This window comes from Sus scrofa, chromosome 11, assembly GCF_054392235.1.
Source record: "Sus scrofa isolate SSC_HxYL_T2T_F1_AM1 chromosome 11, Sscrofa_HxYL_maternal_Yorkshire_Landrace_v2.0, whole genome shotgun sequence".
Classification (NCBI taxonomy): Eukaryota; Metazoa; Chordata; class Mammalia; order Artiodactyla; family Suidae; genus Sus; species Sus scrofa.
In genome coordinates, this window is record NC_139393.1 from 19,942,847 (window position 1) to 19,967,050 (window position 24,204).

Here is a 24,204-nt window from a genome sequence, read left to right on the forward strand (position 1 = left end):
GATCTGACTACTTTATCTTCCCGGACCTCACCCAAGGGCGTTACTCTACTCAGACTTGCCTTTTCTTCTCCACCCTCCACCCCACCTCACCCCCGCCCCTCACCCCTCGCCCCCCGCCCTAGCAAGGTCAGTGGCTGCCCTGCCTAGTCCCAGAGCAGTTCGGAGGAAGACTCTTGGCAGATTTGTGTTTCATACATCTCAGATTTCGGAAACAAAATGTTCCCTACTTGTGTCGACTTGGACAAAACCCACATGCACACAAGGCTGATTTGTGATTCATATTTGATGATGAGTCTTTTGTAGCTTTCTGCAAAATTAAAAAAATCTTATGGATAATGCAGAGTTATGTTTGGAAGAGATTTCGTTTGCAACTAATTGGAGAGAGGATTCTGGCTCGCACTGTTACTGGGTTAATGACTGTGTCAACAGATGGCTCTTTGGATAAATGGTTGATCTTGTACCCTTTTTCCACCCGCCTCTGTCCTGGTTCAACCCTGGATGTGGGTGTACCCTAGAATGTTTCAGCTGCGTCAGCTCTTCCCTGAGTCAACCATGAAAAAAGTAGACTGAGTCTGAGGTTCTGGGGGATTTGGCTCTGCTCAAGGAGGGGGTTAGGTCTCTTAGTCTCTGCATAGAATCAGATCACCATTCCCTGCAAAACATTCCAAGTTCCCAGAATCTTTCAGATCATAGTAACCCAGCCCAAACCTTGAGTCTGCGGTAGGCATTCCAAAATTTGAGTGAAAATGAATTAAATGTTCAATTGCAAATAGTAAGATTTAGGTTCCAGTCCTGCTGAGTTCTGACCCTAAAGAGCCGTATGACTTGCAGCCACTTATTTAGACGCTCTGGGCCTCCCTTATCCAGAGATCAACTCTGTGGGGTTGATTCTGTGAACTGGCATAGTCTCATAGATTTCCTGAGACATTCCAGTTGAAGACCAAGAAATTCTTGAAGCAAGATCTGGAAGGGAGTTCCCGTTGTGGCTCAGTGGTTAACGAATCCGACTAGGAACCATGACGTTTAGGGTTTGATCCCTGGCCTTGCTCAGTGGGTTAAGGATCCGGCATTGCTGTGAGCTGTGCTGTAGGTTGCAGAGTCGGCTTGGATCCCAAGTTGCTGTGGCTCTGGTGTAGGCCAGCAGCTACAGCTCTGATTCAACCCCCAGCCTGGGAACCTCCATGTGCCGCGGGAGCAGCCCAAGAAATGGCAAAAAGACAAAAAAAAATAAAAAGATCTGGAGGATTATACATGACTATACATATATCCTTCCTGCTCCTCTTTTTGTTAGGATGGAATGGTGGGAAAATACTCAAGGTTTTGTCTTTTGCATTAGAATCAGGGAAGAGAACTAAATTATGAACACTATTAAACAAATTAGGAAACTGAGGCAAAGAACAAAGGAGTGTGACAGAACCAGAGATTAACCACCACGTCTAGTCTAAAAGATTCAGGAATAAAAGACGACTCTTTGTTTCGTGTACCAGCAGCAAGCAACAGTTTAAAATCAGTTGGCAAACAGTCTGGGAATAATCTCCTTGTTTTGTTTCTCCATTTTATCTGGTGCGTCTCCAAAACTGTGTAGTACACAACAGTAGAGATAATAAAGAAGCTGGATCCAGACCAAACAAAACAAATCCAGTCCCGTGATTTATAAAAGTTTGCCCAATGACCCTGGAAACTGAGTGGGGCAGGATGAAAGTCAATGACTCAACAAAAGAAAGTTAAAAACAGAGTCATAAGTTACCACTAACTAGCAAATGTTAAGGGAGTCGTAGAAGACCTCTGTTTTCTTTTCCACATTGATGTTGAGGGAATAAGAAAACAGGAAGACAAACTAGGGTCCGTGAAATAAATTCAGGAATCGTAGATCATTTAGGTTTGTGTAACGTGCTTGGAAAAGGATCCCCGCTCAGGGTCTTTACTTCTCCATACCTTCTGAGCATTCGCCTCCAAATTTAGCAGGTTGATTGGGAGAACATTTTTGCAAACATGGGACCCTTAGTGAAAGGACAACTCTGAATAAGCCATTTAACACCTTCCCCCCTAACAATGTGTGGCTGTAGCTGGACACCTTGTGGCTTTGTCTCAGCGTTTATCAAAAACAGTGTTTCTGGGCAAAAAGTGAAGGTTTCTTCTACTTGCTTCTCTTCAGGCTTAATTAAGCAAACACTGTTTTTCTCTCTCCTTCCTTTTTTTTTTTTTTTTTTTTTTTTAGGGCCTCGCCCGAACCATATGAAGTTCCTAGGCTAGGGGTCTAAACAGAGCTACAGCTGCCGGGCTGGCCTATACCACAGCCACATCAACGCCAGATCCAAGCTGCGTCTGTGACCTACACCACAGCTCACGGCAACGCTGGTTCCTTAACCCACTGAGTGAGGCCAGGGATCGAACCTATGTCCTCATGGATACTGGTCAGATTCGTTTCTACTGAGCCACAACAGGAATTCCCTCTGCTTCCTAACTTCCGATATCCTTATATTTTTCTGAATTTCTTACCTTCGAGTTTCTATTTCTTATCACCTCCCTTCTTCCATACTATATATGTTTTCCAATTATTTTATTTTATTTTATACCATCTCATTGTTTTCCTTGATGAATTGAATTAATTAGTTTGGAGAAGATTTCTTTTTTTTTTCTTCTCAGAATCTTGGGGTGTAATAAACCCACCTTTTGGTAAATTAATTGTCTTGATAAATGCAGTTCTCTTGATTTAATTGATTGTGGCATTGGGATTTTTACTTTGTTTTGTTTCTGAAAAGACTGCATATGTTCCACTGGGTGCTTTAGTTCTCTAGTTGCCATCTATTGTTTGCCCTCCTCTAAAGCCTGGCTTTCTAGGGCATTCATGCTTAAGATGTGTATCTTCGAGAGTTCTCTTGTGGTGCAGAGGCTTAAGGATATGGTGGTGTTGTCGCTGCAGTGGCTTGGGTCACCGCTGAGATGCATGTTTTCAATCCCTGGCCTGGGAACTTCCATGTGCCACGGGCACGGCCAAAAAAAAAACCCAACAAAAAAAACGGTGGGTGTGTGTCTTCACATTTTAAAGAGAGGGAGGAAAAAAAAAAAGAAAAGATAAGCAAGTAAAGGAGTTCCATTCATGATTCAGTGTTTAAAGAACCCGACTAGGATCCATGAGGACTCAGATTCCATCTCTGGCCTCACTCAGTGGATTAAGGATCTGGCATTGCTGGGAGCTGTGGTGTAGGTGGCAGATGCAGCTTAGATCCCAAGTTACTGTGGCTGTGGCATAGGCTGGCGGCTGCAGCTCCGATTTGACCCCCTAGCCTGGGAACTTCCATATACCCTAAAAAAAAAAAAAAAAAAAAAAAAATTAAAAGAGAGAGATTTTGAGAGTTAGTGAAGAAAGTCACAAAGATAGTTCAACAGACAGAATCTGTTCAGACCTGAACCTTAGCCGTTTTTTTTTATTTTTTATTTTTTTTGGCTTTTTTAGGACTGCACCTGTGGCATATGGAACCTCCCAGTTTAGGGGTCGAATTGGAGCTGCAGCCACAACCACAGCAAATGCCGGATCCTTAACTCACTGAGTAAGGCCAAGGATTGAACCCACATCCTCAAGGATACTAGTCAGGTTCATTACCGCTGAGCCGCAATGGGAACTCCCTGAGCCCTAGTCTTGCTTAAACCTTCCCATGCCTCAGATTTTATCAGTAATACTCCACAAATAAACCAACTATTCAGAGTATGACATTGGAGGCTAGAATGACCTGGAGTGGCCTGGTAAGTTTTCACAGAGGAGGCAGGATATTAGTTGGAAGAATGGAAAGGATTTGGATGAAGCGAAAGGAAGAGGAAGAACACGTGAGTGGAGGAAAAATCATGAAGAGGAACAACAGGACCGCAGAAGAGGACTGAGCAAGAGAAAGAGCAGCCTCTGGGAGAGGGTATATGCTGAGTAATGTGGGGGAAAAACAGCTGCGGAGGGCGGATGGAGCCGTAAATCTGCGTGTGTGTTGGAATGAGTAGTGTGGAATTTTTCCCGAGGGAATTGCTGAACATTGCTGCAAATAACCTGTTTTTTAAAAAAAGCGTCTCTATGCAGATTGATCTGGCATTCTGAGCAAACGAGAACGAAAGGAATACCAAAGACAGAGAAGTTTCCAGACCATTGAAACAGCTTTCCTCTTTTTTTTTTTTTCCAATGAGGATAAATGAGATGTCTTGAATGATTTCATTTATGTTAGAGGAAAGGATACCATATAAACCCGCATTACTAATAATAACGAATGATGGAGGAGAGAGTAGCTGTGCTTACAGGTCAAATGAGTTAAAAGACATGTGCACAAAGTCTGGCTGAATATATAGAAAGTCTGCCCTACTCCAATTAAATCTTACCAAGCATTGTATGGCCTTCATCTGGGAAGGCTAAGGACTTCCAAGCTAATGGTGAAGAGATGCTGTCATAATCATTATTCAGGCAACATGGGTTATGGGAAGAGGTACTAATATTCTCTATCATGACTGCATATGCACCCCACACACACACACACGCAAGCACACATGCAACCTGTGTATGTGAGAGTGTATATTCTTGTGTACAATCTAAAATTTTTAAGGCCTGTATCACCAAGCCAATCTAACATTCCCAGTGAACTCTCTTTAGTCGATTCTGAGCAGTCTTCAGTGTAGGATATATGTCTGGCTTACATGCTTATCAAAATCATTCTTCTAATTAATACACAGAAGGCAAGTAGTTTGCCATTTTGAATCCAATTTTGTTATAGCAAAAGAGAAATACAAAATTCAGTGCTAAGAAATTTCTTTCAATGAGTTTCTTAGATGGTAAACTAAATTTCCAGTTTCATCTTTTTGTGCGCTGTCCTTCCTCCCTCCCTCCCTCTCTTTCTTTTTTTCTCAGACTACACCTGCAGCATATGGAAGTCCCCAGGCTAGGGATCAAATCAGCTGCAGCTGGAGCCTATGCCACAGCCACAGCAATGCCGGATCTGAGCCGCATCTGTGACCTACACCCCATCTTGCAGCAGCGTTGGATCCTTAACCCACTGAGCAAGGCCAGGGATCAAACTGCATCCTCATGGATACTAGTTGGGTTCTTATCCTGCTGAACTACAACAGGAAGGGCCACTTTTCTAAACACACAAATAGTGTGACCAATCCTTTTGAGACCCCACAAAGGTCCCTGTGCCCTGTGTCCCTGGATCCAAAAGAATAAAACTGAGTTTGGCTCAGAAGCAAAGGGAAGTTTTATTCTTTGATCAAAAAATGGGGAGTTCCCATCATGGCTCAGTGGTTAACGAATCTGACTAGGAACCATGAAGTTGTGGGTTTGATCCCTGCCCCACTCAGTGGGTTAAGGATCCGGCATTGCCATGAGCTGTGGTGTAGGTTGCAGACACGGCTCAGATCTGGGGTTGCTGTGACTCTGTCATAGGCCGGCGGCTTCAGCTCTGATTAGACCCCTGGCCTGAGAACCTCCACATGCCCAGGTGCGGCCCTAAAGAGACAACAACAAAAAAAGGGACAGTCAGGAGCTCCCATTGCGGCTTAGTGGTTAATGAACCCCGAATAGCATGCATGAGGACGTGGGTTCCATCCCTGGCCTTGTTCAGTGGGTTAAGGATCTGGCGTTGCCTGACCTGTGGTGTAGGTCACAGACTCATCTCGGATCCCGAGTTACTGCGCTTGTGGGGTAGGCCGACAGCTACAGCTCCGATTGGACCCCTAGGCTGGGAACCTCCAAATGCCACCGTGCAGCCCTAAAAAGACAAAAAGACAAAAAAGACAATAAAAACAACAACAAAGGACATCGCGGTGAAAGCTGGGGCTCTCGGCACTTAGCTGCACGGACTATGGGTGGGGTTTTTCAGGATTACGTCACAGGGCGGGGGCGGTATTCCCACGAGCCACGCAAGGCAAAGCTACGCCAGGCAAGCCGGCAGCTGCCGCTGCAGCTCCGGCGCCCGGCACAGCCTCCTGCCCACGGCCCGCCGCCATCTTGGATTGCAGCCTCCTGCTGGTTCCGGCGCAAAGCAGCCCGGCTGAGCTGCCACTGCAGCCGTTTTCCAGGAGGAACTCTGGTCTGAAGGGCCAGGTGGGAGGCTCTGCAGGTGTCCCCTGTGAAGGAGTGAAACGAAACGAAGCTCAAAGGAAAAAAGGTTAGGCTTTATTACCCAAACTCTATTTCTATTTCCTAGGAATTTGTTGTTTTTTCTTTTTAGGGCTGTACCTGCGGCTTATGGAAGTTCCCAGGCCAGGAGTTGAATTGGAGTTGTAGATGCGGGCCTACACCACAGTCACAGCAACGCTAGATCCGAGCCACATCCGCGACCTACACCACAGCTCCTGGCATTGCCCGATCTTTAACCCCCTGAGTGGGGCCAGGGATTGAACTTGCATCCTCAAGGGTACTCGTTGGGTTCATAACCCGCTGAGCCACAAAGGGAACTCCTTTCCCAGGACTTGTTAATGGGTTTGGCTGGTGATAGCAGCAGGTATATAGAGCACTCAGAGTCATACTCAGCTAACACGGATATTTAAATGTATTAATTATCCTAAGGTCTAATTAAAAGTCCCATGTGACCCCTAAATTTTTTTCCTTAATTTTTATTTTATTTAATTAATTTATTTATTTATTTTGTCTTTTTGCTCTTCTAGGGCTGCTCCCAAGGCATATGGAAGTTCCCAGGCTAGGGGTCTAATCAGAGCTGTAGCCACCAACCTACCGACGCTAGAGCCACAGCAACATGGGATCCCAGCCGCATCTGCAACCTACACCACAGCTCACTGGCAACACTGGATCCTTAACCCACTGAGCAAGGCCAGGGATTGAACCTGCAACCTCATGGTTCCTAGTCGGATTCGTTAACCACTGCGCCACGACGGGAACTCCTCTTCCTTAATTTTTAAACTTTTCCCCACAGCTGAGACAAAAACAATGCTAACTTTTTGTGAATGCCTCTAAGTTATTTAATATTCTGGGTACTTTATTGAAATAAAGAAAAGAATATCATTTAACCCTAACCCTGAAAATATTGCTTAAAATGTAGATACATTCATTAGTGGAACATATGACAACATATGTTATCTTTTGGAAATATTTTAATTTTTTTATTTTTTTGTCTTTTTGCCATTTCTAGGGCCGCTCCCTCGACATATGGAGGTTCCCAGGCTAGGGGTCTAATCCGAGCTGTAGCCACCGGCCTACACCACAGCCACAGCAATGCGGGATCCGAGCCGCGCCTGCAGCCTACACCACAGCTCACAGCAACGCTGGATCCTTAACCCACTGAGCAAGGCCAGGGATCAAACCTGAAGCCTCATGGTTCCTACTTGGATTCATTAACCACTGAGCCACGATGGGAACTCCTGGAGATATTTTTATAACCTTAACTAGTTAATGACTTTTAAAATTAATTTATCTAGGGAGTTCCTGTCATGGTGCAGCAGAAACGAATCCGACTAGGAAACGTGAGGATGCGGGTTTGATTCCTGGCCTCACTCAGTGGGTTAAGGATCCAGCATTGCCATGAGCTGTGGTGTGCGTTGCAGACGTGGCTTGGATCCTGCATTGCTGTGGCTCTGGTGTAGGCTGGCAGCTATAGCTACGATTGGACCCATTAGTCTGGGAACCTCCATATGCTGCAGGTGCGGCCCTAAAAAGCAAAAAAAAAAAAAAAAAGAAAAAAAATTTAATTTGTCTAGAAGCTTTATGAGAATGGCTAAGAAGTCTAACTGTGGTTTGATATACCACATCTCTAAATATTTTTGTGTATCTTGTATTTCATATATACTCATTAATTACATCTAAGGTGTAGGTGCAATTTCAGTCTAGGTCAGAATAGAAAAATGAGGGCTGGGTTAACTTGGCTGCCTTGGGACAAATTTCAGAAAACCATAAATGTGAAAAATCTCATGTTCTCATTCTAAATAGCCAGAGGACTCTGCCTTGTGTTCAGTGTTCTAGCTAATAGAATCAAAGTCCTGGAAAAAGACTTCAAGAAGTCTTCTCACAGTTCTTTTTCTGCCTCGTCTAAGAACAGATTGCAGTCCAATCTAATGGGAAGGTCATGCCTATTTAGACACAGGAAAATTACTTTCCTTATGATTATTAAACAAAAATCTTCAAAAATCAAAGAAAAACTTGAATGCTTTTGGTCTCCTGCACAACTGTGGTCAACTGAGCTGTGGTCAAAGATCACTAACGTGGCCTTTTCTACTTGGGACCCCAAGATACATGGATGGCACCTGGCAATGGTTATTAAGCAAGAAGAACCTTCATAAAGCAGCATAATTAATGGGTTAGGAACAGTGAGGTCGTTATTGCACACTCAGTCTTCCTGGCTTCTAGGTGGTAGCACAACCCAGACCAGCCATGGGTGTGAATGAGGAGACTATTGACTATTAACTCATTCCATGATAGTCTATGCCCAGCTAAAACTGTCCCTGTGTTGCCAGCCCTTGATAGACACAAAGACCCTACAGTGAGCTATCGACAGATAACCCCTTAGAAACCACTTGCACAGTTAACCTGTCTTGCCCACTTCAGACTCTTTGCTGCTATAGTCCTAAGCAAGCAGAGGCAGGGTACGTATTCAAAAGCTGTGTTTCTTAAACTTGGTGATAATTGCGAGATCTTTGGGCTGGGGAAATGAGCTGTGTCCTTCTCTTCAGATATGTGACAGTACTCCCTATTTAAAAATATTTTAAGGAGTTCCTGTCGTGGTGCAGTGGAAAGAAATCCCACAAGGAATCCTTAGGTTGTGGGTTCGATCCCTGGCCTCGCTCAGTGGGTTAAGGATCTGGTGTTGCCGTAAGCTGTGGTGAAAGTTGCAGACGCGGCTCAGATCTGGCATTGCTTTGGGGTAGGCCGGCAGCTGTAGCTGCGATTAGACCCCTAGCCTGGAAACCTCCATATGCCGCAGGTGGGGCCCTGGGGGAAAAAAAAATTTAAGGTTGTTGGATGCCAAAGAGGAGATTGTTAAAAATAGGTATCGTCAGTGAGGTGATAGCCATAAAGCAAATTGGGAGGTTGTAACCAAAAGAGCTCCAGATGAGATCAAAGTATAAGAAATGAACTGTGCTGTGTGACATGCCAGGGGCAAAAAAAAGGTCTTAAAGAAGTGTGTTTAAGCTCCCTACAAAAAGGCTCCCTACACCTTGCTCCCTACAAAACAGTCAGATACAAAAGGAGTTATTTTATTCCCCAGTTAGGAAATAATGGTCCCAAACCCCTTTAACCAATCAGCAAAAGAATATGGGGCATGCAAATAAGCCCACCAAAGCAGGAGAAAACTACTTGGATTTTTACTTTGAATCTGATACAGTCAACTTCCTTCTGCTTTGAATCATTGCATAACAGGGAGGACTTATACCCAAGAGAAAAATTGTTTGTACTTTGAGTCAGAAAGCATCTAAAGAGACGGTTTCTGTATAATCTTTCATCTAGTTTTCCTCTGGCTAAATTTAAGAAAAGGGGGGGAAAGTTTTGATTTATGAAAACTCCAGAGAACCAAGATCCAAATATTTATTGAAAAACCTCTTTTTTTATATTTATAATTACCTTTAAAGGGTGTTTTAGGCAGATAAAATAGAGCAGAGCCAGGATATACCTTTTGAAGGCTAATTCAGGCATGTTAAATATACTACGTGCAAGTGTCTCCTTAGGGTATTCTTGGGGCTGGTTGATCACGCTACATAAAAGGCCTATAAAATTCATCGTGAGAAAGGACCTAACCTAAGCCAGAAATTGCATGTGTAACTGCCATTTGTTTTAAGAGACCACACAGAGGGAAAAAATATTACAGAAGAAAATCAGATAAGATGCTAAAAGAAGGACTGAGGAAGTGGTCTGCCTTTGGTTCCATCAGAGACAACAGCAAAGGGATAAAAAATAGTATCTTCTTCCTCTTTCTAAGTGCTCAGTCAGAGCCAATTTTTTTTAGGCATAGAAGAATTGAAGGAACAAACACAGTAAGACATTCCCCAAAAGAACAAAATTGCATAGAACTGCAAGTAAACCTCTAGTCGATAGAAAAGAAACAAAGATTGTTAGTAGTTCAAGAAATGCGCACATACTTAGGAATGTTTCTAAAGTAGTCCAGTCTCAGTTATCACCCTTTACATTATTAAAAGGGAGGGGACAACACCTCACTGTGAATCTGCACTATTCAGAAGAGGCCCGTTTGTTCTTAACTCTCTCGATGCTTCTCAGCACTGTGGGTCAGACTACCTGTGGTGTATGCTCCCTTCCAAGTACCCACCAGGCCTGACCCCACTTAGCTGCCCCGATCAGACGAGATGGGTGCGTTCTGGGTGGCGTGGTCTGTGGAGTGTGCTGCTCCAGATGCACCGGGATTGGTTTTTCCTTTCTTTGGGTTGTGTTTGAAACTCATTTCTTCCTGAACATGATGAACCTGTTACATTTTTACAAAAAGAGAGATGATACTTTCGGAATTCCCCTTGTGGCTCAGTGGAAACAAATCTGACTAGGAACCATAACGTTGCCAGTTCAATCCCTGGCCTCACTCAGTGGGTTAAGGATCCCGCTTTGCTGTGAGCTGCGGTGTAGGTCGCAGACGTGGCTCAGATCCTGTGTTGCTGAGGTTGTGGCATCGACTGCGGGCTGTCCCTCCGATTCGATCCCTAGCCTGGGAACTTCCATATGCCACGGGTGTGGCTCCAAAAAGCAAAAAAAAAAAAAAAAGAAAGAAAGAAAGATCATACTTTCGAGGCATAATAAAGTATTGTGTTATAGACAGTCCCAAGAAATAGCATGAATGACCATCATTCTAAGACACTAGAGGTAATTTAATGAATATTAGAGTGCATGTAACAGACAGACAGACACACATATATATGTAGTATAGACAAGGAGTCTTAATGGCATTTGATCAAAGCTATTCAATTCAGGAGTTCCCATCGTGGCTCAGTGGAAACAAATCTGACTAGTATCCATGAGGACACAGGTTTGATCCCTGGCCTCCCTCAGTGGGTTAAGGATCCAGTGTTGCTGTTGCCGTGAGCTGTGGTGTAGGTTGCAGACGTGGCTCGGATCCCACGTTGCTGTAGCCGTGGTGTAGGCCGGCGGCTACAACTCCAATTCGACCCCTAGCACAGGAACCTCCATATGCCACAGGTGTGGCCCTAAAAAGACAAAAAAAAAAAAAAAGCTATTCAATTCAAATTTTTATAAAACCATTTGCCACAGTACCTATACACTTTATAAAAGTAACATCTAAAATAATGGAGATGAGAAAAGTCCCTTGTTAATAGCAATGCTTGGTTGCAGAAGACTATGCACAGATACAGAAATAAAGGAAGGAAGAATTGAGCAAAGAGGGCGAGGCATATGAGGAGTGGGAAAAAGAACACATGTCACTAAGAACAAGTGGTTCTGTGAGGCAAGAATTTGGACTAATAAACCCTGTTGTCCAATGGAATGCATCCAGAAACAAAGTAAACTGCTGAGTTGACTGAAGTCAGATTTCTAAGGAGTCTTGCTTACGGAGTTCCCAAGGAAAGCCAGTCTTTCAGAAGCTCTGGTGTTCATGATCCAAATGGAATTTTTGAACAGCCGAGGAGAGAGCCTAAACTAGCCCACTAGATGTCATGACTTAATGAAGAAGATGAGAGTGAAGAATCATTGCTAAACCCTGAGCTAAAATGCACAGAATAGACAAGGTTATGGTCCCAGGGTGATGCTGCTCTCATTTGGAGAACTTTTGTTGAGTCAAACTGAAGAATGTTACTATAGCAGGATCCCTTTGGGGGAAAACTGAGGATCTCCTCCCACCCCCCCAACACACACACACACACACACACACACACACCCCTACACAAATACACACGAAGAGGAAGCCAAAAGAGTGTTTTTAGGCTCACACATCCTGTGCTTTTCTCGGCTGCTATTTTGAAGGATAAACATTACATTGTGGTTGAGTTTTTTCCTAGGTAAAAGAAAAACAAAACAAAACAATATGGTCGTGAAAAGAAGAGACCTGAGAGGGAGCCAATGACCTTGGGGATGCAAGCTGCTTTCCTGGTTTTAAAAACAAAATACAACAAAGAAACCTTTAAAAAATAAAAAGTGCTTCAATAAGAGTAAAGACCTTGCATCTCTCAGCTGTGCCCATGGGGCCACCAGCTGGTTCTAAAGTAACTGAAACACAAAGACTCTCTGTCAAGTGCGAATCTCTGTGAGCAGGAAAATGATGTACCTTATCGGTGTAGCTGCATTCCATTTTTAGGTTTCATTCAATTGGCATTTTATAAGCAGGATGACTTAACTCCGGTTTTATTGAAGACAGAATATTTCCATAGGCTTCTTAAAACCACATAATTAAAGCCAGTTTTATTTAGAAAGCTAGCAGAATTTTCTCGTGGGTTTGAAGGCCTCCCACTTTACCAATGGGTCACTTCCATGTAATCCTTTGTTTTCAGAGTAGATACCAAAGGTGACTCTTGCTACTATATCCAGGAACACTGCTCTCATCACACAGGACACCATTAAAGGCTATAGCCTACGGACTGGTCAGAGAATTTGAGAGGTGGACAGAGAACAGACAGAGGCAGTGAATGTGGGCATTGCTGGTCTCCATATGATTGAGCCTCATTGAAAAATGACCCGGTGTGGCTGATGACATGTCCATTGAAGGATGCTGCAGAGTGGCTTCTTACGATGGTGTCATTAGGTCCAAATTAGAAGATTAAAATGGTTCCAGGAGCTCCCAGATGTATGATTCTTAAATCTCCCAAATGACTGATAAAGTATTAATGGATTGGAATCATATTCATTTTTTATGGCTATTCTAACAAATTATCACAAATGTGATGACTTAAAGTAGTGGAAATGTATTCTCTCTGGAAGACAGTAGTTCTAACCTAGTATCACCAGACTGAAATCAAGGTGTTGCGAGCCACTCCCTTCAAAGGGAGAATCCTTTCATTGACTCTTCTTCCTACTTCTGGTGGTTCTTGACATTCTTTGGCCTGTGGCTTCACCACTCAAATCTTCGAGTCCAGCATCTCTAAATAATTCTCTGCTTCTTCCTCTCCTTCTCCACTACTCCTTTTTTTTTCTTCTTTTCTCTCTCCCCTCAACCCTCTCTCTCTGAAATATCCATTCCTCTGCCTCTCTTTTATAAGAACACAAGCGATGTGCTTTAAGGCCCCCCCAGATAACCCAGGATAATCTTCAAATTAGGGTCCTTAACTGAATCACATTTGCACAGACAGTTTTTCCATATAAGGTAATATTTATAGGCTCTAGGGATTATTATCCAGCCTCCTATAGGCATACACTTCAAACTCTCTCATACACGTGGTAATACACAATGTTACCCACACTCTTTTAGGAGTCACCTCTGGGCAGCTTGGAGAACTCGAATTAAGAAGAACTTACTGAGCACCTACTCTGTGCAAAGTTGCAGAAACAAAACAAAAGGAGTGTGAAGCAAGATCCCTGCCTTGGAGTAATAGACAAATATGATTGGGAAGAGAAGAATATTACACAAGTGAAACAGAGGAACTGTATAAGACAGACGATATTCAAATAGTACAGAATATAAATGCTATAAAGTTTCAACAAAAGGAGATGTTTCTTTAAAAGAAAATTTTGAAAGCAGTTTAAAAGCCTGCAGTCATAATGAGGTCATGTTTTTCACTACTTGGGCAACACCATATAAAATCAGTTGTAATACATACAAAATACTATTGAATAGAAAACTGAACAATAAAATAGCCTTAGGGACGTTATTGACTTTTGCAAAAGCTCGAAACACTATTCCTATATAGAATTGGTCACCTTCATCTTTAGAAAATCTAGTATTGATCATAATGTTGATGATTCTCTATAATGAGTGCAAAGTGGCTTGTTAAATAATTTTTTTTTTTTTGGTCTTTTTAGGGCTGCACCCACGGCATATGGAAGCTCCGAGGCTAGGGGTTGAAATGGAGCTATGGCTGCCAGCCTACACCACAGTTCACAGCCATGCCAGATTCTTAACTCACTGAGCAATGCCAGGGATGGAACCTGCCTCCTCGTGGATCCTATTTGGGTTCATTGACCACTGAGCCTTCCGGGGAACTGCCAAGAAGTTTTTTAAAAAGTGCAAATTTCAAGGCTTTGAAGATCCTCAAATTTCCAGGAAATCTAATAAAAATAAGAGATATAATCGATAGCTATGTTTGTGCTTTTCTGGCTAAAAATTGTTGTTTCTATCATTATCTTCAGAACCAGAAATAAGAAGGCTATCAAGAGATGGTCTGAGTTTCAACATGATTGTCCAAAAACAAAACACAATAAATGAGAGACAGTAGAGAGAGAAGGAGAAGCAAAAGCAGAGTTACTATTATAGTAAGGGTAAAACAGATTTGAAACCAAAACAGTACAAGTAAGAAACAGGATTACTATGAGATGGTAAAACCTATACTGACACATACAGTAGTAACAATATTAAATCTAAATGCCTCCAAGAAATAAAGCAAATATCTAAAACAGAAGCTAATACAGGGGGAAATAAAAAGAAAAAAATATATATATTTTGTTTGTTTGTTTGTTTTGCTTTTTAGGGCCACACCCTCAACATATGGAGGTTCCCAGGCTAGGGATCGAATTGGAGCCACAGCTGCCTCATGGATGCTGGTTGGGTTTGTTAACCGCTGAGCCATGATGGGAACTCTCTCTGACCTTTTATTTTTTTCTTTTTAGGGCCACACCTGCAGCATATGGAGGTTCTCAGACTAGGGGTCCAATTGGAGCTGTAGTGGCTAGCCTCCGCCACAGCCACAGCAACGCAGGATCCAAGCCGCCTCTGTGACCTACACCACAGCACACGGCAACACCAGATCCTTAACCCACTGAGCGAGGCCAGGGATCGAACCCGAAACCTCATGGTTCCTAGTCGGATTCATTTCCTCTGCGCCACGTTGGGAACACCAACTTTTTTTCTTTTTCTTTTTTAAATGACTCTTCCAAATGAAGAGTTAACCACAGGTCAGCATTCCACATTGCACTTGGTAAGTGGCTTAAAGGAGACATCCACACTTTATCAGTTATCTATTGTTGGGTAAAAAACCAGCCCCAGATTTTGTGGTTTAAAACAAAAACAATGATTTATTTTGCTCATGAGTCTAATTTGGGCAGAGCTCAGCAGGGTTGCCTATCCCTGCGCGGCTAGTTTGAGCACTGGTGAGTCAAGATGACTCGCTCACTTGGCTCGCAGCTTGGTGCCGGCTTTGTACTGAAACTCAGCTGGGACTGTGGGTCGAGGCCCTCCTTGCTGCTCCACCTGGGCCTCTGCACCGTGGTTTGGGCTTTCTCACAGCAAGGTGGCTCCCTTCTAAGAGCAAGTGTATAACTTGATACACTTATTTTGACCCAAGCAGACACTGTATTGCATTTTTATTTTAAACTTAGCCTTGGAGTTGGCATAGGGTCACTTCTGCCAGAGTCACAAGGCCACCCAGAATCAAGGGGAAGAGTGTAGAGCTCGTCTCTCCATGGGAGGAGTGTCAGAGAAGAATGCGTAGGATGGTTAGGTTGGTACAGACAGATTAGGACAGCAAAATCTGCCACAAACACGTTTACGCATGGGACAATACAGACAGGAAGTCCTTGAGTGGAAAATGCAGTCACAAATGTAAAACAGAAAAAAATACCAGTTTAAAAACTTCCAGAAGGATGAAAAATTTTAAGCCCAGTGTTTGACAGGGCTAAAGGTGCATTGTAAATTGGTATACTTTTCTTTTTTTTTTTTTTTTGGAAAGCTGCTTGATAGTATTCATGCTCTGACACAATATAAAAATATTCTTGGGAGTTCCCGTCGTGGCTCGGGGAAATGAATCTGACTAGGAACCATGCGGTCCGGTTCCGTCCCTGGCCTCGCTCAGTGGGTTAAGGATCCAGCATTGCCATGAGCTGTGGTGTAGGTCCCAGATATGGCTCGGATCGGGCGTTGCTGTGGCTGTGGTGTAGGCTGGCAGTTGTAGCTCCAACTCGACCCCTAGCCTGGGAACCTCCATATGCAGCGGTGTGGCCCTAAAAAGCAAAAAAAAAAAAAAAAAAAAAAATCCTTAATTCTTAGTACTAACAAGCTATCAGGAAACATGATGATTTCCATCCTGTATAATGATTACAGGAACAGTAAAGATGACAGCTTTGTAGACTTGGAAATATAAGTAAACATACACACAAGACTCCCCCCACACACACATTGAGTAACAAAACCGGGCAAAAATAGTATGCATAAAATATTAGAACTATGAAATATGTATACATATATACTGACAGATTAAAAGTGAATATGGAGCAATGGAAATAGAATTTAGTGACCTTTGTGGTCTTCTGCTATAAATTTGCTTAAATGTATAGTATTGATATATAATTTTAAAACACTGTATAAATTAAATATATCATAAGCTCCAACAATCATAAATATAGTACATTAAAGAAAGAACTCACAAAAATAGAACCATGCTACTTTATCATACATAGGCTAACATATACTATTTATTACAAATGTTGGGGGAGTTCCCTTCGTGGTGCAGCGGAAATGAATCCAACTAGGAACCATGAGGTTGTGGGTTGGATCCCTGACCTCGCTCAGGAGTTAAGGATCCAGCATTGCTGTGAGCTGTGGTGTGTGGTGTAGGTGGCAGACATGGCTCAGATCTGGCGTTGTTGTGGCTGTGGTGTAGGCTGGCAGGTACAGCTCCAATTTGACCCCTAGCCTGGGAACCTCCATATGCTGTGGGTGCGGTCCTATAAAAGACAAAAAAAAAAAACAAAACAAAAAACCCAACCCCCCCAAATGTTGAATATTTAGTTAAGAATAATTTACTTGCCCTTTAGCGTTTAGAAGAATTACTGTTATAAATTGGAGGATCACTGGTACAACTTTAAATAAGTCTGTGGAAATTAATGATCACTCCAGCCTCTTATTTATTTATTTAGGGCCAGGGATCAAACCAGTGCCACAATAGTGACCCAAGCTGTTGCAGTGACAACACCAGATCCTTAACCCCCTGTGCCACAAGAGAACTCCTAACCTCCATTCTTTAAAATCCTGGTAGAACTATCTTTCTAGGAGACTGACTTGAGGCATAAACTATAAGAAGGAAGGACCTCCCCACCCACCTTGCCCAGCCCCTCAAAATTACAAAAACTATAAAGACAAATAATTCATCCATTGCTTGAAAATAACAAAATGTGCTACCAGTAAGTCCAAGTTTTTGAAAAAATCCAGAATTGTTGAAGACCTAGGTCATCCGATTAATAGAGCAAACATCAGCTTAAGACCTCGTGCAGATTGTAACCATTGGAAGGAACACAGTCATGCGGGTGTTGGTGGTGGGAGAGCTGGAGGGAGAGCGGTGGGGAGGGAGTCTGTGAGAACCGTCTCTACTTCCTGCTCAATTTTGCTGTGAACCTAAAACTGCTCTACGAAATAATCTCTCTCTCTCCCCCATATATATATATATATATATCACACATGTAAAATACCCAACAACTAGACATCCTAGTGCATCACAGACTCTAGGAATGACTCAGGGCGTGCTGGAATGTTCTAAGCTCCAAGGTATTACATAAAGGAGCAGGAGGCTTCTTTGAGCAGCTGCCTTCTAAGGAGAAGGCAGTAAGAGCATTTACCTCCAGAACACTTGGTGCAGAAAGGCAGAGACCTTCTTCAGAGCACACATCTTCAGCTGGGGGTGTGTACTTATTACTCCCAGTGTGGTGAAAATTGGTTTGGGAGTGGGAGTGGGGTGGGGATAGAGTTACCAAAAACCCTCTTAAGGGAGTTCCCATCGTGGCACGGCAGAAACGAATCCGACTAGGAACCATGAGGTTGCGGGTTCGATCCCTGGCCTCGCTCAGTGGGTTAAGGATGCTGCGTTGCTGTGAGCTGCGGTGTAGGTTGCAGATGCAGCTTGGATCCCACATTGCTGTGGCTGTGGTACAAGCCAGAAGCTGTAGCTCTGAATCGACCCCTAGCCTGCGAACCTCCATATGCTGTGGGTACGGCCCTAAAAAGACAAAAAAAAAAAAAAAAAGTCTTAGTGCAATAATTTGTGGCCTTCCAAAGGACCACAGTAAATAAACCGATCTACAGCATACCTGTGTATAAAAATTCACTGGGTCCAGGCAGTGATGAGTGTCATTAGGAAGACAGTAATGAAAACAGGGTTGAGAAACATTGTTCCAGGGAGAGTAGGAGAGGGCTGGAGAGCTCCTCCCAGCTCCTGTGCCCTGGCCTGCCCAGAGTGGCCAGAGACAGCTCCCAGGAACAGAACCAATTCCCACAGACAGGGCTGCTCAAACAAAGACAAGCCGCAAACCAAGAATCACCAGAAAACCAATACCATGAAAGACAGGCACCAAACACAATAAGTAAAAGCATGAATGCCAGAGGAAACAGTTAATAGAGCAAGTAAAATTTTAAATTAACTATAATTAACTATAGCTAATAACTTCAGAGATATGAGAAGATACCATACCCATCACAGCAGGCAGTTTCTCATGAAAGAATCAGTTGTCACCCTTGAAAACCAAAAATATCATCATTGAAATAAAAGTCCTAGTATATAAACCAAATAGCAAAATAAACACATCCACGTATAAAGTAGTGAATTTTAAGAAATGAGCCAAAGAATTCAGCCATAATGGAGTGCACCAAAGATGAAGCATATTACACACAAAAAAGAATAAAAAAAAAACTTTGTCCATTTTAATTGCATTACTATATTTTTTAAAAAAGGATAAAAACTTTTATCTACATATAAATGCGGTACACAGTTTTCTGAAGTGAGCCCTAATGATCCCTGCTAGTGATGTGAGCTTGCAAAGTTGTCGTTTTTTTCTACAAGAGAGGAACTTCATGGGACAACGTTATAGTGCTAACTTCATAAGATTGTTGAGAGAATTATTATCGGAAAATAGACCTCAGTTGCAGAGTTGATAAGGCAACTTTCCTTTCCTTTATGGTGCCATTGCCTTCCTATGACTAAGACTTTTTTTTTCACCCTGTGGAATCTTAGCATCAATAAGCAAGTTTGGAATGATGCTACAACTTTCCCTAATTTTATTGCACGATGGTAATGAGTAAAGCCCTGAGTCAGTGGGAGAAAAAACAGCATGTCTTAAGTCAGGTGAATAAAAACCACGTTAGGAATAGTATCCCTCAAACTGCATATTTTGCTGCACTTTATAATTACTAGTTAATTGTATAATAAGAAACTAATCATCCACATATTATAGCTTAGCAAAGTAGAAATGCAGGATTGCACAACCTTCCCAAAACTGCCAACAAAAAAACAATTGGAATATCTCATAATTCCTAACTTTCTTATATTCCTGGACTTTTACAACAGACTTGATGGTCAGGGAGACGTATTAGGCTCTGATAATGAAAATAGCTAATACTTACTGAGCACTATTATATTCCAGGTACTATGCTAAGTGCTTGATGTGTATTACTTCAGAGAATCCATCCACAGGACATCTGTACAGGGTGAGCATTACTATTATTATTCCCATTTTACAGATGAGAAAACTGAGGTCCAGAAATGTTTAAGCACTGTACCAGGTCTCACAGTTGGTTAAGTGGCAGAGTCCAGTGTGAATCAGGCACTTGGGCTCCAGAGTTCATGCTCTTGACTTTGTGTGTAGGGGAGACACTCTGGGGCTTTGGACTGTAGGGGCAGAGAGCTTTGAAGAGCTTTTATGGCGTGGGAGTCGAGAAATGAATCATATTATTGGGCAGCCCAGATGTTTCAAGAATTATTGCTGCCTGGCAGTAAATACTGATTCTGCTCCCAGTGGGTTTTTAATCTTACTTCATTACTCTTTCTCTTGACATCTTTTCTTCCTTTTTTTTTTCTTCCCCCCTCCACCCCCCCCCGCCCCGTGGATTAATACTGAGCTTAAGGAGAGGTAGTCTCCAACAACAAGCTGGCAGTCCTTGTATGCAGAACAGTGTGTACACGTAGAAAAGCAGTTTAGACATAGCAGAGGGAGACTCACATATGGTGATTTTTCAAATTTCAAAGCAAAATATGAGAAGCCTAGTTTCATTCTTTTGCCATATTGATGTTTTAAAACTACATCTGTTATTGGTTTTGTTTGTGTCAAGATTTTCATAGAAAGATATATCTGTAGTATACTAGCTAGTGATCATATTTTTAAATATTTTTTAAACATTGTCATATATATGCCTGTTGTAACAAAAAAAAATCAGAGTATTGATTTGTATAGAAAAAAAATTTTTAGCTTGGATCAGAGACTTAAATGTGAAAATTAACCCATAAAATTACTAGAGGAAAATGTTGGTGAATTTAAGTAATAACCTTGGAGTGAGGGATGAACTCTACAAACTCTATGCATAAAATAATGTCCTGAAAACATCAGCATCGACACATTCGATTGCATAAAACTTTCTCATGAAAAACAGATCATAAACAAACTAAAATGATTAGTAAAAGCACGAGGACAAAATTTAACACCTATAGCAAGTAAGTGCTTGAAAAATATATATAAAGAGCTACTTTAAATCAATAAGAAAAATAAAATTAAATAGAAAAGTAGGCAAAGAATTTAGTTTACCAAAAAAACTCTGCCCAACAACCATAAAAAATGCTTTGATCTCACTGATGAGTAAAATATCAATATGCTAATGAATGTAATTGTCATCTGATTATGAAAAGAAGTTAAAACTTTATAAAAAGTTCATCTGATTATAAAAAAGTTAAAAAGGTTTAATTTAAGCTTTTTATCATATCCAGTATTGGAAGGGATGTGATGAAATAAGTATGTTTACATATTCTTATTTTAAAATTTATTTTATTGATGTATAGTTGAGGTACAGTGTTGTGTTAATTTCTGCTGTACAACAAAGTGAGTCAGTTATACACACACACACACACACACACACACACACATACAGATATACTTTCTTTTTCATACTCTTTTCCATCATGGTTTATCACAGGATATTGACTATAGTTCCCTGTGCTACACGGCAGGACCTTGTTGTTTATCCATTCCATGTAGAATAGTTTGCATGTGCTAATCCCAAACTCTCAACTCTTCCCTCCCCCACCCCTCCACAACCCCACTCCCTCATCCCCTGGCAACCACAGATCTGTTGTCTATGACTGAGTCTGTTTCTGTTTCACAGATAAATTTATTTCCGTAATACTTTAGATTTCACATATAAGTGATATCATAGGGTGTTTGTCTTTTTCTTTCTGACTTACTTCATTAAATATGATAATCTCTAGGTCCATCCATGTTGCTGCAAGTATGCTCACATATTCTTTTTGTTTATTTATTTTTTTGGCCGTGCCTCTGGCATGTGGAAGTTCCTGGGCCAGGAATCGAAGCTATGCCAGCAGTGACCCAAGCTGCTGCAGTGACAATGCCAGGTCCTTACTTGCTGCACCACAAGGGAACTCCTATGCTCATATATTCCTAATAAGAGTGTAAATTGATGAAACCTTTTGGAAGACAATATAGCAGTATTTATGAACATTTTAAATTCTCAGACTGACTGACCAAGCAATTCTATAAGGAATTTGTCTTATATACATATTAATAAAAAACTCCAAAATAGTCACCACTGTGGTGCTGTTTGTAATAGGGGAAAGCTGCCAACAACCCAGATGTTCTTCAGTAGAGGAAAGGATGAACTATGATGTTTTCCTTTGACAAAATTCTATCCAGTATTTAAAATAATGAAGCAGAACAAATATGCTTACTTGAAAGAAGTTTAGAATATATGGTTTAGTGAAAAAAGCAATTTCAGTACAATATCTATGATATGATCCCATTTGGATATGAGTGTTTTACAGTGTCTACATTATTGGTTAAGATGCTTTTGTTGTTGTGTATAAACAGATAATCATGAAATTGCTCAGATCTCATAATTCAAAGTAAAGAGGCTGGTTGGGTTAGAGTTTAGCTTTAGTGGCTTAAGCCACCGGCCCAGCTCTGTTTCCCTGGTTTGTTCTCTTGGCTCAGCGCCCTCTGCTTGACTTCTTGGACTGGTTCGTGCAGTTCTGGGCCTCATTTCCAATCATGGTTCTCTTGAGAGGAAATCCCCCAGTCAGTTTCCCCTTGCATCTCATTGGCCTGAACTGGGTCATGGCAGTGACTCATGAGCACATTTGCAGTCTGGTCCCTGGGATGGTGAAACCCTGCACAGGCAGCTTAGGCCTGGCTTTCTGAACCAGGTACCAGCAAGGGAGGATTTGATGTGACTGTCTGAGACCAGTTAGAATTCACCCAGGAGGTGAGATCGAGATCATCCCACTCCCCTGCCCTCACTAAAAAGCCCAAACAAATAAGTGGCTATAGGGCATTGGATTGGAATGGAAGGGGATTAAAGCCTGGGGGGTAGAAAGAATTCTTTTTCACTCGTTAGCTTTCTCCGTCATTAATTTTTTTTTTTAAATACAGCCACGTGTGTTTGACTCAGGATCACAGCAGAGATTCTATGAACAGATGGCATACTCAAAAGGGTTTAATGAAGAGACTTTAATAAAGAGATGATTTACCGATGTATGGGTGAGGCTAAAGGAACCGGGGGGAAAAAAAAAAAACAAAGGATGAGAAAGCGTGCCTGGACTAGCAACAGCAGGAAGTTGGCCCGACCCTAGGCCTGCAGGGGCAAGGGGGTGCAGTTAGATTGGAGAAGAGTGGTAAGGGAATGCAGTGAGCTGGTGCTGAGGAAGAGGAAGGAAGAGCCTCAGCTGCCTGAACAGTGATGAGGCAGGAAGGGAGTGCTTGTCCGGGGAGGGGGGTGGGGGATAAATGAATAAATACCTCGGGCCCCTCAGTCTCCTGGTGCTGCTGCCCATTTGTCAACCCAAATGCTGCCAGAAACCAGAGAGCAAGGGGATGGCAATCTGTAGAGGTCAGCCTCCCGGGACTTAGAGCAGGGGCAGAAGGGTAGGGAACGCATGCTTGGGGGCCAGTGGAACAAAGAGCACAGCATATATTACCTAATTGAAAATATCAATACTTTAAAAAAATTTAAATGTGTGGGAAGTCCTGTCACATGCTACCACATAGATGAACTTTGAGCACTTTGCCAAGTGAAATAAATCAGTCCTCAAAGGACAGCTAACAATGATTCTGCTATATGAATCAAATGTAGTCAAATTCATAGAGACAGAAAGTAGAATGGTGGTTGCCAGAGGCTGAATGGAAGTCGAAATGCACAGTCATGATGCCATAGTTACATAGCTTCAGTTTCGCAGGATCAAAAGAGTTCCTGAGATTGGTTGCACAGCAGCGTGAATATACTGAACACTAGTGAACTGTAACTTAAAAATGATTGTGTTGGATTGTGGCCATTTTAATAAATGTATAGGGTATCATTTTAATTGCAACTCCTTCATTGCACATTATATTGAGCATCTTTTCATATGTGTATCTGCCATCTCTGTATCTTCTTTAGTGAAGTGTCTGTTCAGGTTTCTTGCCCATTTTTAAAAATTGGGTTGTTGGTTTTCTTACTGTTGCGTTTTAAGAGTTCTTTATATATTTTGGATAACAGTCTTTTATCAGATATGTCTTTCACAAATATGTTCTCAGTCTGTGGCTTGTCTTCTCATTCTCTTGCAAGTGTCTTTTGCAGAACTGAAATTTTAAGTTTTAATAAAGCCTAGCTTGTTTATTCTTTCTTTCACTACAACACCAAATACTAGTGAGGGCATGGAGTAACAGGAATTCTCATTCATTGCTAGTGGAATACAGAATGATACAGCCACCTTGAAAGACAGTTTGACAGTTTCTGGTAAAACTAAACACTCTCTTAACCATTTGATTCAGCACTCATACTCCTTGACTTTACTCAAATGAGTTGAAAACTCATGTTCACCCAAAAACCTACACTCAGATAATTATAGCAGCTTCATTCATAATCGCCAAAACGTGGAAGCAACCAAGATGTCCTTCAGAAGGTAAATGGATAAACTGTGGTACATTCAGACAAATGGAACATTATTCAGGGCTAAAAAGAAATGGGCTATCAAGACATGAAAAGACGTAGAGGGAACATAAAAGCATATTAGTAAGTGAAAGAATCCAGTCTTAAAAGGCTACCTACTCTGTTATTCCAACTATATCATATTCTGGAAAAGGCAAAAACTATGAAGATAGTAAAAAGACCAGTGGTTGCTGGGGGCTGGGGGAAGGGAGGGATGAACAGGTGGAACACA

At 42.0% G+C, this 24,204-nt stretch overlaps 1 long non-coding RNA gene across 1 annotated transcript; it reads left to right on the top strand.

Annotated features, from left to right (window-relative positions):
- Positions 1-5,885: 5,885 nt before the first annotated feature.
- Positions 5,886-23,657, top strand: LOC102161217 (uncharacterized). The gene is made up of 3 exons (XR_014819458.1): positions 5,886-6,140; positions 19,430-19,493; positions 22,439-23,657. It is a non-coding gene; the product is annotated as an uncharacterized LOC102161217 (long non-coding RNA).
- Positions 23,658-24,204: the final 547 nt, after the last annotated feature.